Consider the following 13,465-nt stretch of genomic DNA (forward strand, 5'->3'; position numbering starts at 1 on the left):
TGAGCGGGGCCGGGGAGCCGCGGGTCGCATTTTCCTTCCCCGTTAGGCGCATCTACAGAGCTTTATCTTCCTGGGATAAAGCACTAACATTGGGTGCAAAACGCCAGCAGTGAGAGCTGCTGTGCAGGGTTATGTTTTAGCAAGCCCATACCTGAGCATCCAGTCCTGGCTGCACATCCAGGCTGCACGTTGAGCTTCTTGGTTGCCCTTCCAGTAGCAGCGAACCCAGTCCCTTACATTTAAAGATGCACTAACATTGGGTGCAAAACGCCAGCAGTGAGAGCTGCTGTGCAGGGTTATGTTTTAGCAAGCCCATACCTGAGCATCCAGTCCTGGCTGCACATCCAGGCTGCACGTTGAGCTTCTTGGTTGCCCTTCCAGTAGCAGCGAACCCAGTCCCTTGCATTTAAAGATGTGTGGTTTGTTTTGGTTGGGTTTTCTGTTTGTTTGGTTGTGTTTCTGAAAAATGTATACATTGTGGCACGTTTTCTTGTCACACTGATAGAATAATACCCTTGAGTTTGAGGAGTTTTTATTCTTGAATACATTAATTGGGTAAGTTACATTATCTGAAAAAGACATGGAACTTCTATCTGTGCTTAAAGTTCATGCAAATAGAATTTATGGAACAGTCAAGATCGCTTTAAATAGTCTCAGAGATTCACAGAGCTCATAAATTTCAGGGATATTGTTTTGCTTTAGAGGGATGCTGCTTTTAGATATAGTAAAAAGTTCTTCAAATTAATTAGTCATTATTTCTTTATATTAATTTCAGACATGTTGAATTCCCAGAATAGCTTTTCGTTGCTGGAAGTGGGAATGTTTTCAAAATAGGCTTAACATTCTATGCAAAAAATTAACAGTTTGACTGCTTTTTTTAGATCATGCTGAGGAACAGCAGTAGGTTCTCAGTTCAAAACACACAAAACGTTAGGAATTTATGTTAAACATATATATATATATATAAATAATTGGCTGCTCTGGATTTCTCAGCCTCTCTCCATGGTGGATGAGAGGTCCACTGGTACATCTGCTGTGCCTGCCTGAGTGAAGTAGAAATGTGAAGTCCCATAAATTTGCATCAGGATTTTCAGACCAAATTTGGTTTTCCTGGTAAAAGTTGATTCTGAGTCAACTTTGATTGCTTGTTGTCTTAGGTGCTAGTGATGTCATGTGGTAAATAATGGCATTACATATAAAATGTTGCTTTGAATGGATAGCAAGTCATTCTGTGGGGGTGCAGGCCTGAAGCCTGTGGTGAGCTCCTTAAAGGGTGAGGCCATGTCTGATGATCTCTATGAACATCAAGGCCTCTCATGCACCTTCACAGCAGCTGAGATTCACATGCTTGTGGCTAAGCCTGGCCAGGGCTTGGACACAGGCTATATCAGACTTGAGGCTTATGCTGGAAACAATGTGATCTTAACAGAGGGATAGTATGGGTTAGAAGCTTTTTGTTGGCTCTTTGGCACTGCAGCCATGGTGGGTGCTGTGATGGGCATGGGGAGAAGAACAGAGAGGTGCTCATACGTTCACCCTAGTTTTCCATACCCTGTAGTAATGTCCCTGCTTGGTCCATGTGAAAAATGGAGCTTCCTGGGGCCTTCAAGAAACCATCTGTCTGGGTAGTCTTGCCTAACGTTTCATTTGGTGTGGTGAGCTTGTATAGACCTGTAGTGTCACTGCTAGGGACACCTGTAGTTAACTTTTTGACTTTTGACAAGAAGCTACATCTGCACTGGGAGGGTTTCCTGAGGCAGCAGGAGCAGCAATCCTTTTCTGATGGAAAAGTGGTCAAACCAGTGAGAAGTCTAAAGGGAGCAAGGAATGACACCAAGGTTTTCTAAGCATAAATCTTTTTCCTGGTTTCAAAGTACAGTTTTACAGATACTCCTGAGAACAGTCATACTGAAATGAGTGCATTTGTGGTAAATTTATAGGTTTGCCACCTGAGCTGTAATTTCAAATTACAGCAGGCTAATGCTGAGACTCCCCACCTGAATAAAAGCTTGGATTGACTGACTGAAGCATCCATAGCCATCAACTTATAAATAGATTGGCTGCAACTTCATACCAAACATTTCCCCTGGTGGTATTTTTAAACCCATCCTCACCTGTGCCAAGGCATCTAGTAACAACTTCCATTAACGGCGCTATTGATGTTTCAGTGATTGGTTTGATAAATCAGCCAGATTTATTCTCAACTCTTTGCTAAATGGCGACTCATTTTTATTGCCAAAATTACAGTTTTATGTTCAGGTGATATATCTGTAGAAAGGAAAATAGCTGTAAATGATTGTATGTCTGCCCATTTCTGGAAGGCTCTCTCAAAGTGGTCAGAGTGCTGTCACTTGAGTGCTTGTGTCAGAAGCGAAGGTGGCTCCCTCAGTTCCTCTTGAAGAGTGTAAAAACTAGTTGCTTTAATCTTGCAGCTTTTAAGAACCATCCTGGGGTCTTGGAAAATGAAGTTTAGTGGTCGTTTTTACAAGGCACAACTATTCATAGTCAATGGACACAACATACTTGAAAAATATAGTGTACCTGTATGACTTGCTTGTTGATGAATGTTGCCATCTTTGCAGATGAAAAGTGAAGATAATTCCTCAAGGAATTATCTTTGTGAGGCTTCAGTCTGTTCACAAAAAAACAGATGATCTACACCACCTGGTGCTACTTGTTGTTCTTTGTGTAGAGGAGACAGAACTTTGAAATTTATAATCATTCTCCCCTGAGCCTCCTTTACTCTTGCAGCTTAAGGGTTTTTTTAAAAATTACTTTTAAAATAGGAAAAAAACCACCTTTTTTTTCTTTCTTTACACTGTATCATTGTAGAATCTACTACATTATTCTGCTTAAAACCAAGAAAGGAAAAGTGGAATCAGACTACATGTGTTGCACTGCATTGGGAAATTACTTGGTAAGCATTTAAATTACACGTTTAGAATAGCTACAAGGACAACTGGCTGCTGTTTGCTTCACTGCCTTGATTTCAGGAGTTGAATTTTCTCTGTCTCAGGACCAGTTTTTGTGGTCATCAAAGAAGGGGTGTATTTTAAAAGTACATCTAAACCAAAGAGACCAAACTGTGTTTTATTTTGCAGTGACTAAAGCCAAAATAGATTATAATTTTTGTCTTCTTTCATTGTCTTCTTTTTCCCCCAAAACAGTCTCTGATCTTACAGTGGTAAAAACCTTGATGGATAGCTGTGTCTGTCCAGAGCTTTATTCATCTTAATGGGGTTTTATCAAGGTAGAAGGGCTCTCCCCTTCCCCAGTCAGGTCATTTAGAGCTTGATGGGTCAGGGAGGAATTGAACTCTTTATCATATACGTGCCACAGTTCCGGTAACTGGACAGATTTAGTTAGGTAGTCAAGTCCATGTCCCTGCTCTTGGTTCAGAGTTGGCTGCAGGCTGAAATAAGAAATTCTGTTCTAGTACATAATCCAAAGTGACTTTGCATTTTTCCCTCTTACCATCATAGTGGGGCTTCTTACTTGTTTTATTGCAGCAATATATCAGATATACTGGTTTGCAAGGTTCAAGATAATGCCAGAAACATCAGATAAAAAAAGCCAATAAAAGTGGAGAAATAAGGTTATATTATTATGCCCAGAATAAAGAGTTAGCATCTAAATCTTATTTTAACTTTTAAATTCTGTTTCCCACACTATATATATGCCATGCTATGTCTGTGTTGGATCCAGAAAGACGTATTGCAGGCTTGCAATATCTGTTGAATATGTGACCAGCAGCACAAGCAGCTTATATGAAAAGCTTATTAACTATGTTGGTTTGGAATATTGTTCAGGATCCAAGTTCTAGGTGTCATCTTCTAGAAACTGCATGTGGCCTTGATTCATTTTCTGTTTGCCATGTGGCTGCTTCCAACTAGCTCAGTCATGGACATAATTGTGGAGATCAGCACAAAAAGCCTGAAGCTCATCTTCCAGCTTCAATACATTTCTAGTCTTCTGGTCTGAGCCCTGTGGAACAGGGGTATGTGGGACCTCTTTTTTTTGTCCTTGTTTCTCATGTTAATTGAAAATCCTAATTTTATGTGATGTCTTGTAAATGGTCTCTGTCTGTATAGGATCTCAGGTGGTTGAGAGGGTGATCATATGAGGTTTTTTTAAGTGACTGTATAGCACATAAGTGTGTTTCTGTGTACATCCGAAATTCAGAAGTGATGAGTTTTGCTTCAGAAGCTCACTTTACTAATACAGAGAACTACAAAGAACTTTTTCAGTGCCTGATGCACCCTGTGCCCTGGGAACCTGCCAGGAGCACAACCTTGGAGAGCTCCCTGTCGGTGGTCATAAGGCAAGGCAGTCGTGCTGGTGCTTTCTTGCTCCTTGTACCCTCCCCTCATGGTTCCCTTGCCTTTTTGCAGGTTCTCTGTGTCTTTCTTTGAAAACAGCACCTGAGAATCTGCAACATAACACAGCATCTGATTTTTCAGTGTTTTGAGCTCTCCGCTTTGCAGGTGGATTAAAGGGAGTATGTAATGCAGTAAATGAAAAAAACCCTGTGAAATAGGGCAGTCTTTTTGTTGAGATAAATTGCAGTCATGCTGTAGTTTATCTAGGAGCCTCAGATATTTAGATGTACATTTTGTATTAGCTACTTTAAAACATACTTTCAGTATTTGTTTTCCAGTGTCTTCCAGCTGAACGTATTGATTTGGGTAGGCCATTTTGATAATTAACAAGAGGAGGAACTCTTTAAACAAATGGAGTTGTTGTTTGTTGTTATTCTAGAATCTGAAAGCCATCACCTTAGCATTTTTTATTAACTTGAGGCCATTTGGGGATTACGTGCATGTGTTACTGACTCACACATGTGAACTCAGCCTTTCTTCTGTAAAGGTAATAGAGACGAATGTCATATGGGATCCCTGGAAAAGTATCCTCGGTTTCTTTTTTTTTTTAAACAAACAAACCAACCTAATAGAGCTTTGAAATGTGCCTGACCTTTGGAAAAACATTTAGGTGTACAAGACTGTAGTTGACATGTTATACTTTCTTTTAACTTTGCACTGGAAAACAGACAAACTCATCTGCTGCTACAAATGCCCCAGTCCTGTCCAGCAGGTAGCTGTAATTTGTTGACAGTGTCTTTTGTAACTCTTAATGAGACCTGTGTCATATTTCAGGTCCATGCATTAGCCACAAAATCATGGCTGTCTCAAACTCTGTCCCTTTCTGCTTTAATCATAGACTTCTTTTACGCTTCACTCAGCTGCATCAAATAACGTTCATGAATATATGATAGAAGAAAGAACAATGCTGATGGTGGCTGATGATGATAAATTACTGTATTTATCCATTAGGAAGGACATTGGATGACCTACAGATCCAAGGCTGAAGCTGAAAGACCTTTTGTAATAGTTCTTAACACTGCTGGCAACAGCCACATAACTTATGTGGTATTTATGTAGACAATCTGTAAATAGTTTTGAACAGTTCTAAACAAAGATAAAAGCCCTCTGGTATTTGGAGGAAGTTGTCTAAGAAAATCAATTAGGAGGTATTAAACCATGTGATGATTTAAGAAAATAAAGATTCCTTAAAGGCTTTTAGGGGTTATTTTAAACTGCCTGGAGCAATATTTGCAATTTACATTCCTTTAGCGAGGGAAGAAAAAAGCAAAAGGCATTTCATAGCTTTTCAGAAAACAAACTGGGCAAATGTTAGCATTTTCAATTTGGAAATACAGAGGGAATTCCAAACGCTAGTGGGAAAACCATTAAACTTGTTTGAATTGCTGGGTGAGTGCAAGAAACTAAATCAAAAACTGCCAGTGCAACTGATCATTCATCCTTTGTGTTTGTTCTTTCTGCTTCTGATGGTGTAGAGGCTGCTGACTTCCCTTCCCCTGTGCTAAGGCTTCAGGGGCTGCTTAAATCAAAGTCTTTCATATATATAAGGCGTGTCTTTCAGAAGAAGGATTTGAGCTTAAGTACACTTTAGGAGTAATGATGTCCTGAAGTTTTGAATGCTAGAGAAGAACTGTTTAAACCAGATAGTCTAATGACAGATCTAAATAAACCAAAATTATTATAAAAATTGAGTGCCTTGAGTCAGAAGAAGTGCAGGTCAAGAAAGCCTTCTTGGTAGTCTTCTTTACTGGAAATCTTGTTTTAGCAATTCTCACTTTACTTGTGAAGAGTCCAACAATATCCTGGTGCAAACAGCAAGAAAACCAAGATCCTACCTAAAAGTTTAGTCTAGGGCCTTTTTCTAGGGTGCAGATGATAGTATTGGGTAATTAGATGCCATCAAACGTAAATATCAGTTTAAGTCTTCATGAGGTAATAAGCCTGTAAAGTCAGAAGACTTTGAAGTGAGTGAGTAGCTGCAATACAAGGACATCAGTTGCAAAGGGGTCCTTTTTGGTTTTATTTCAAAGGCTCACTGAAGATATGTTACTTTTTAGTCCCTGAGGTGGCTGAAAATAATTCTATAACCTGGCCCATTCCTGAAGTGCTTATCTACGTGGATTTTCTCAGTGAGGTCAGTGGGACTGCTTCTGTGAATGAAGTCTGCAGGACTAATCATGTCATTTGGTCTGTAATAATTATCTTTAGAAATTGGGGAGAAAAAGTCCTTTGGTGTACAGTAGGATGAGCTGAGCTGCAGTGCTCGAGCTGTGTGGAAGGTAGTTATCAAAATGTTGTCACTGGTATTCCTCAAAGTTTTTGGTAATGAATGTTGAGTGTTGTGGCTTGTTTTCAAATCCAAAAGGACAGAGCTACAATTCTAGTGTTATGTGCCAGACACTGAAAAGGTTCCTGAAGGCAGCTGTCAGTTTATGCATTTGCTTATCCAGTACAAGAAACAGACAAGATTTGTATTTCTATATAACATGTACATTTTCTCGCATGCCTCCCAGGGTCTCTACATGCAGTTCTGTACTGGGGATTTACCCCTTGTTGGGTCCTGTCACTGTAAGTGAAAATGAGCTTGATGGTGGAGTCCAGAGTAGCAGTCTGATTTCATTATGGCATAACTAGTGACAACTGAAGGAAGGAGGATGAAGGCTGACCTGGATGGGTTCCTGAAGACTCCAGTGAAGTCTTTTTTTATTCATGACTATTTGGATTGAGTCCTTAGCTATTTTCTTTTGTCCCTCTACACTCTCTTTTTTGACATGTTTCTGATTCTGTAAAAAGCTGTGTTCTGCATGAGCAGCTCTCAAAGCTCTCTCACTTCTTTTTCCTTTCAGTTCTGTTACATCTCCAGCTGATTCTCTCCTGTACCATACTTTCTTTTTTTTTTTTCCAGCTTCCTTCCCATCTTTAATATTCTATACAGAGTTTTCCTGCCACTTTTCTTCTCACAGCCCTTCTGCCTTTACCAGTGTCACATTTCTCTCTGTAAACTAAGCAAAATCTTTGTAATCTGTTTCCTTATTTTTATTTCCCCCTTGCTAATAATGTGAAGAATGTTGTGTCAATGAAAGTGCACTGTTAACTTACACCAACAGCTTAAGAGTAGCCTCAAAGCAGGGGACAGTGATTTATGTATAGTGAATTTACCTGTTTTGATACTTCCATTGTAATTCAGCTATTTCATTAGGTACTGGGTGGTTTGAGGACATGAAGAGAATAAACTCATGTCCTCAGCTGCTCAAATGGTATCTTTAGTGGAAGAAGTGGAAGCCAGACAGACATCTGTTATAAATTAATTCTGCTAGAATAATTCCATGCTCTCATTTCCAATCCCATGACATAAATGTACAGTAAACTTGTAGTTTAAGGAGAGCACTATCAACAAATGAAAGTGGTGTACTCCTTATTAAATACACATTGATATGTCAAAGAAGATCTGAATTCTTCTCATTTCTGGTCTCTGCTTCATTTATATTTGTAAACATAATGGATATGAGCAAATTTCTCTGTCTTTTGTGGCAGGTGGTATCATCTTCATATAAGACTTGAGGAAAATGAGGTTCCTTCTCTTCTTCCTCATAGTATAATTAGCTGTAGCATAGAAATGTGCTGTTTATTAAAGGAAAGGAAAAAAGGCTTTAGTGTACTAATTCTGTGAGCAGCACAGCCCTGTGTATCAGCTCAGGGGATGTATGTTTTTACAACCTATGCAGCAAATGCAAGAATCTGCTTTAGCTGTCTCCTTACAATGCATATATGGAGAGATAATAGATAATTTTTGAAAGAAGTACATGCAGAGCCATGTATTGTGTCAGCAAGAGAATATATTCAGTGTGTAAAGAAAAAGTAAGCTGCTTCCCTTCAAATGTCCTTCTCTTGATGTCTGTTTACCTCCCTCATTCTGACCACATCCTTGCATTATTTTTACTTGGGGCTATGATACCCAGCCCAGCTGGGGATCCAAACTGGGCTGGATCGTTTAGTAACAAAAACAGCCAAAACAACAATAACAACAAAACACCCCAAACAAAAGGAACTCTTCCCTTCAAAACCAACTTTGAGATTCTTTCCTTAATTTAAATTATATTTTATTAAATGTGTTATTTGTAGCTAGGAAACTGTCAGTTATATTTTTCATAAATCTCACCTCATTACCTGAGTGGATGAAGATTCCTTTCTAAAATGTGAGCTAGGCAAGTGCAGTGCAATGCATTGCAGTGCTTTAGCTCATCTCACAGTTGCCAGCCTAAGTGGACTTAATAGCACTTCTTTCCTGGGAGGAAACGGTGCTTCAGTAAAGGACTTTTTCTCTTCACTTGAAAAAGGAAGAAGAGTTTCTGCCAAAGTAATATATTGAAACTGTAAGGTAAATACATGTCTTTACCTGCTGTTAATATCTTTTAAACTACTTTTAGTTTACAAGGGTGTAATTCTCTTTGCACTTAATTACTTGTGCTCTTTCTTTTTGTCAGGCTTCCTTCTACCATCTCCCCTGTAGTTGGGTGGGGAAGATGATGAGTGTGGTTGCTCATCTCTAGGGGAGGAAGTACTTCCACTGAAATAATATTCTTACTATTATCTTAGCTTGCCCATTGCCATTCCTTTGGTCTGCAGAGAAATTGTGGTATTACAGTGTAGTAACACTTGGGTAAGCCCATGGAAGTATTTTAAGTTTGATCAAACGTACCAATGAAACAAATCCTGATTGTACTTTCTGAACTTGATGGCTTGCATCTCAGAGCAGTTTCAGAATGTGAGCTGGATTCCTTTAGGATGAAATTAAGCAAGCTTAGGGAGCTCCAGCTGCTAATGGATTTTTGGTCCCCAGGAACAGACGAAAGCTGGTCCTTAACTCCTGAAGCACACAGGTTGTGGACACCAGGTCCTTGACATGAATGGCCTCTCTTGTTCTGCTCCCGTCTCCTTGCAAATATGTGCATGTATTTAAAAGCAATTGTATGCTTTTGCTTTGTTTTTCACTTGGTTGTAAGCCTGATGCAACTGCTTTTTAGACTTCTTACAACACTGGATTTTTTTCTTTCATGTTTAGAGGTATTTGTTTGCCATGTTCCAAACATACAAGTGTTTGTTTCCTCCCCAGTTAAGATGCAAATAGCACTGGCAAAAATGAATGGATTTCAGGTGGTGAAGAGTCCTAGGTTCACTAGAGAGGTGTCTGTGAGGACTGCTTAGAACCTCAGCGTAGGAGAGAGAAATGACAGAAAGAAAATGAGTATAAGCCTTGCTAAGGTTTTTAGGTCATACGATCTTCAGTAACTGGGATTTTCCCATAGTGCTACGTAGATGGTTGCATCTGAAACAGTGTTATTAATTTGGAGATTAGGAAAACAGAGATTAAAAACCCTTCCTCTGTTCTTGGATAGTTGCAGAGTTTCCATATGATTTGGGTAGGTCCCTGAAGGCTGCAATTCAGTGTCTGCTGCTCCTGCCAAAGGATTATGGCAGAGTTTGTTAATACCCACCCTCAGAACCATCCATGCAGGCTGATCCTGGACATGCTGTGTGCAATGTTTTCCATTAATTTCAGTACAGGTTGCTTCTCTGCACAGACTGCCACATGAGAAAATTTGTAAATTCCTGAAAAAAAGACTATTAAAAAGACACTGATGGCAAGGAAAATTAGTTTAATCTGATTTACTTGTGCTGTCCATCCTCCATCTAGGAAAATAATATTAAATTGTAAATAATAAGAATACTTTGAATGTCAGGTATTACCCAGAATATCTTTCAGTGATTTGCTATAAATAGGGTAAACTTTAAGGCAGCATTTAATATGCATGCTTTTGGCTAGAATTAGTATTCCTTGTTTGTCTGACCCCAGCAGTTAAGGTCTTTAAGGTCTGATTCTGTTCTGACTATCAGCACAGTCCCGTGTGACTCAGCAGAGCAGGATGGAATCTTAACCACCCACCTATTTTTCAGGATCCAGTAGTAAGTGTTGCTTTCATAGCAGTTTGAGTCTTCCCATCATTTAAAGGAAGTTGTAGTAGTAGCAAGGAGTATCACACCAAAATTGTAAGCAAATTGCAAAATGCCAGAGAAAAGCAGCTTTTTGAAATGTCTGTCTCTCTGTGTTGCACTGGGACAGTGTGGTCAAGTACATTAGAGAGTAATGAGCCATGATCACATTTACATGGAAACCACTTCCCTTAATGAAGGGAAGATGGTGTTGTCTATTTTATTGTAGTGGATTTCCATTAAAACCAGGGAGTCCAGCACATCTACTATCTAAAATACATTCTGGACTGAGCTTAGTGGAAACAAGGTACATAAATAGGAGGGATGGATGAGACAGAAATCCCTCATTTTTCCTGGTTAAGGGAGGAAACAGATAGATGGTAAGATGTGCCTTCCAGGTGCCAGTCTGTGTTATAGTCAGGTGCCCCATCTTTCAGAAATAGGAACAAGAGCCAATAGCTACATTAGAGAAAAAAAAGAAAAGTGAAATAGGGAGCCTGTTTTCATCAGTGAGGCAATTTAACCCTTGGAATAGAACTGCTGAGGTAAATTTTGAACTATCAGCCTTTTGATGTATTTGAACTAAAAATGGGTTCTAGAAAGTTTTCCCCAGCAAAAAATTCTTGGCCCCTTGATAGAGGTATCAGAGGGAAATGTAATGGGTTGCAGTCTACAGGAGGTGAAATGATGGAGGTTCCTTTTGTTGCCTTGGTAAATCACTGAATTATTATTAGTCTTATCATTGTGAGTAGTCAATAAAAATGAGCTTCTACAAGAAAAAACAAACCCACCTTTTTACCCATAATATTTTTTTTCCCCCTTCTGCTGCTTGACAATGATAGAAAGTTCCTTCTTCCCTTTTTATATGCTACTCTAAATCTATGTCATGATAGCAAAAGAATAGTAGGTTATTTTATATATGAGCTGAAGAGAACTTTTCCTCAAGAGCTGAAGACTGGAATATGTAATCCTACTGTTAGGCTGCTTTCCTTGCAGCTCCTGACAAAACTTAATATATATTTAAGTATTAATATTAATACATATTATATATTTACTTTTGGGTTTGAAAACTGCAGCTGTGACTATGAAAAGAATTTAGAAATCTGCACTTAGGCTTCATGTGGTCAGCCCTGGTGTTAACTCTGGTTCTATGACCCTGGTCTGGCTGTCAGTACTACAGAAACTTACTTCTTACTTGGATGTTGTTTTTTTCTTTTTCCTTTTTTCTCCTCAGCAAGTCAATTATTTTAATTAAACTGCATCTCACTTTTTATATAGATTTTGAGGAAAATACTTCTTTCTCTTCTGCTTTTTTTGTGGCATGGACTATTGCAGTGAAAGAGACTTAATGTGTGTCTTCCTTGTGAATATGAACAATGTTGGGTCAGTTAAAGGAGGCTCAAAAAGACATTAACACTGGATTTGTGGCTTTAGCAGGTACAGTTTTCAAATGAGGAATGTTCACTCAGCTAAATGAAGTGACTTCATCTGTTTGGTGTATCAGTTATTCTGTATGTCAATGAAGTATTTTCCTTCCAACAAGAAGAGTCTTGTTTTACATTTGGCATATTGGGACTTGATTGTGAGACTGGGTGAAATCTAAAATGTTCTCTTGCTGTGTTGTATTGCTCTTTGTGTCATTGCTCAGAATATATAGACAAATTCTGTATTTAAGACTTATTTGTAGAAGTACTGTTCAGTCACTGAATGTCAGCTGTTTCCATGAAGGCTCTCAGGCTTAGCTGATAAGATTACTGGGAGAATCTTGCCCTTAAGGACTTTCTTGAGCATCCTGGTATGGAGAAAACTGTGCTTTGAGATTAAATTATTCAGCAAGTGTTTGTCAAAGTAATTAAAGCTTCTAGCTTTTAATGTTTTATGTATGCAGATTAAAAATGAAGGTTGATTAAATCATGACAAAGGGAAGTTTATTCACAAAGGGCAGATGGTGATGTCTCTTTTGTGACTTGTGCAGCACTGTTGAGCCTTCTTCATTTTGTCAAATATTAGACTGTGTTATTAGTGCAATTTTTTCTAAGTGATGGCATATTAAAATGTGTGGGCAGTAGAATTTGATGTAGTGCTGCCCTGGTTTTGCTGAATAGTGCAGAATATGTCTTTTTCCTGTCAAGTTTCTGATTTAAAGACAGTTTTTCAGCTGTTTTTGAAGTGGCTGGGCAAGCTATACAAAACCCAACAAGATCAGAGAGGCAGGCCAAAGTAATGAATTTCTTTTTGGAAAGTAATAGACATGCCAGTCTGGCACGTAATAACAGCAGGTTTTACAGCGTGGTGCAGAGCAGTAGGAATGTGAAACACATATGTTACATAAATGATCTGTGCATACATTTCTGATGGGTTCTGGGCTACAGTGACTCGTTCATGCTTTCACTTTTTTTCCTTCTTTTTTATAGTTACTTTAAGTTTCAGTGTGTGAACTCCTTCAGCCATTTAACAATTTTATTTGGCTGCCTTCTCTGGATTGAGTGTCCTTTGAATGCATGTACTTGCTGTTCAGGAGTTGGTGAATGGTCACTTTTGAAATCTACCAGCAAACCAAAGCTGAGTGTTGCAGGTGCCTGTGTGGGTGAGGTGCATGCTCACCTGCACACTGAGATGTGTTGACTGACTGAGGACAGTCTTTTCATATCAGATTAAAAGTGTTCCCTAAGTTGCTACACAAAACCATTTTCTTTCATCATGCTGAGCAAACAGCGCAGGTGTGATCACTTGAAAATGAAGGTAGTAATTAAACCATCACATCAATTAAAGTGTTTATTTTACAGTAGGTTGGGTCACTCTGTGGATTTCCCAGTGGTTTCCCAGGCAGGATCTTTCCTCTATCCAGGGGGTGCCACCTTCTGCTATAATAGAGAGATGAGGGTTTGTCCTTTATTCAGAGTGAGAGATCCCACTGTCCTATGGGGCTGGGCAGGCTGCCCAGGATTGCTGGTGCTGTCTTTCCTGGAGATAAGAAATGGCTTCATCTGATAGAGGCCATATGTCTTTAGCTTGGGTCAGCCAAGACTGCTCCCATCATGGCAGAAATAACCATGGCCCAAACTACACATGTACTCTTTTGGTGTGTTCAGCAG

Source organism: Chaetura pelagica, unplaced genomic scaffold (genome assembly GCF_000747805.2).
Source record: "Chaetura pelagica isolate M959 unplaced genomic scaffold, ChaPel_1.0 scaffold386, whole genome shotgun sequence".
NCBI lineage: Eukaryota > Metazoa > Chordata > Aves > Apodiformes > Apodidae > Chaetura > Chaetura pelagica.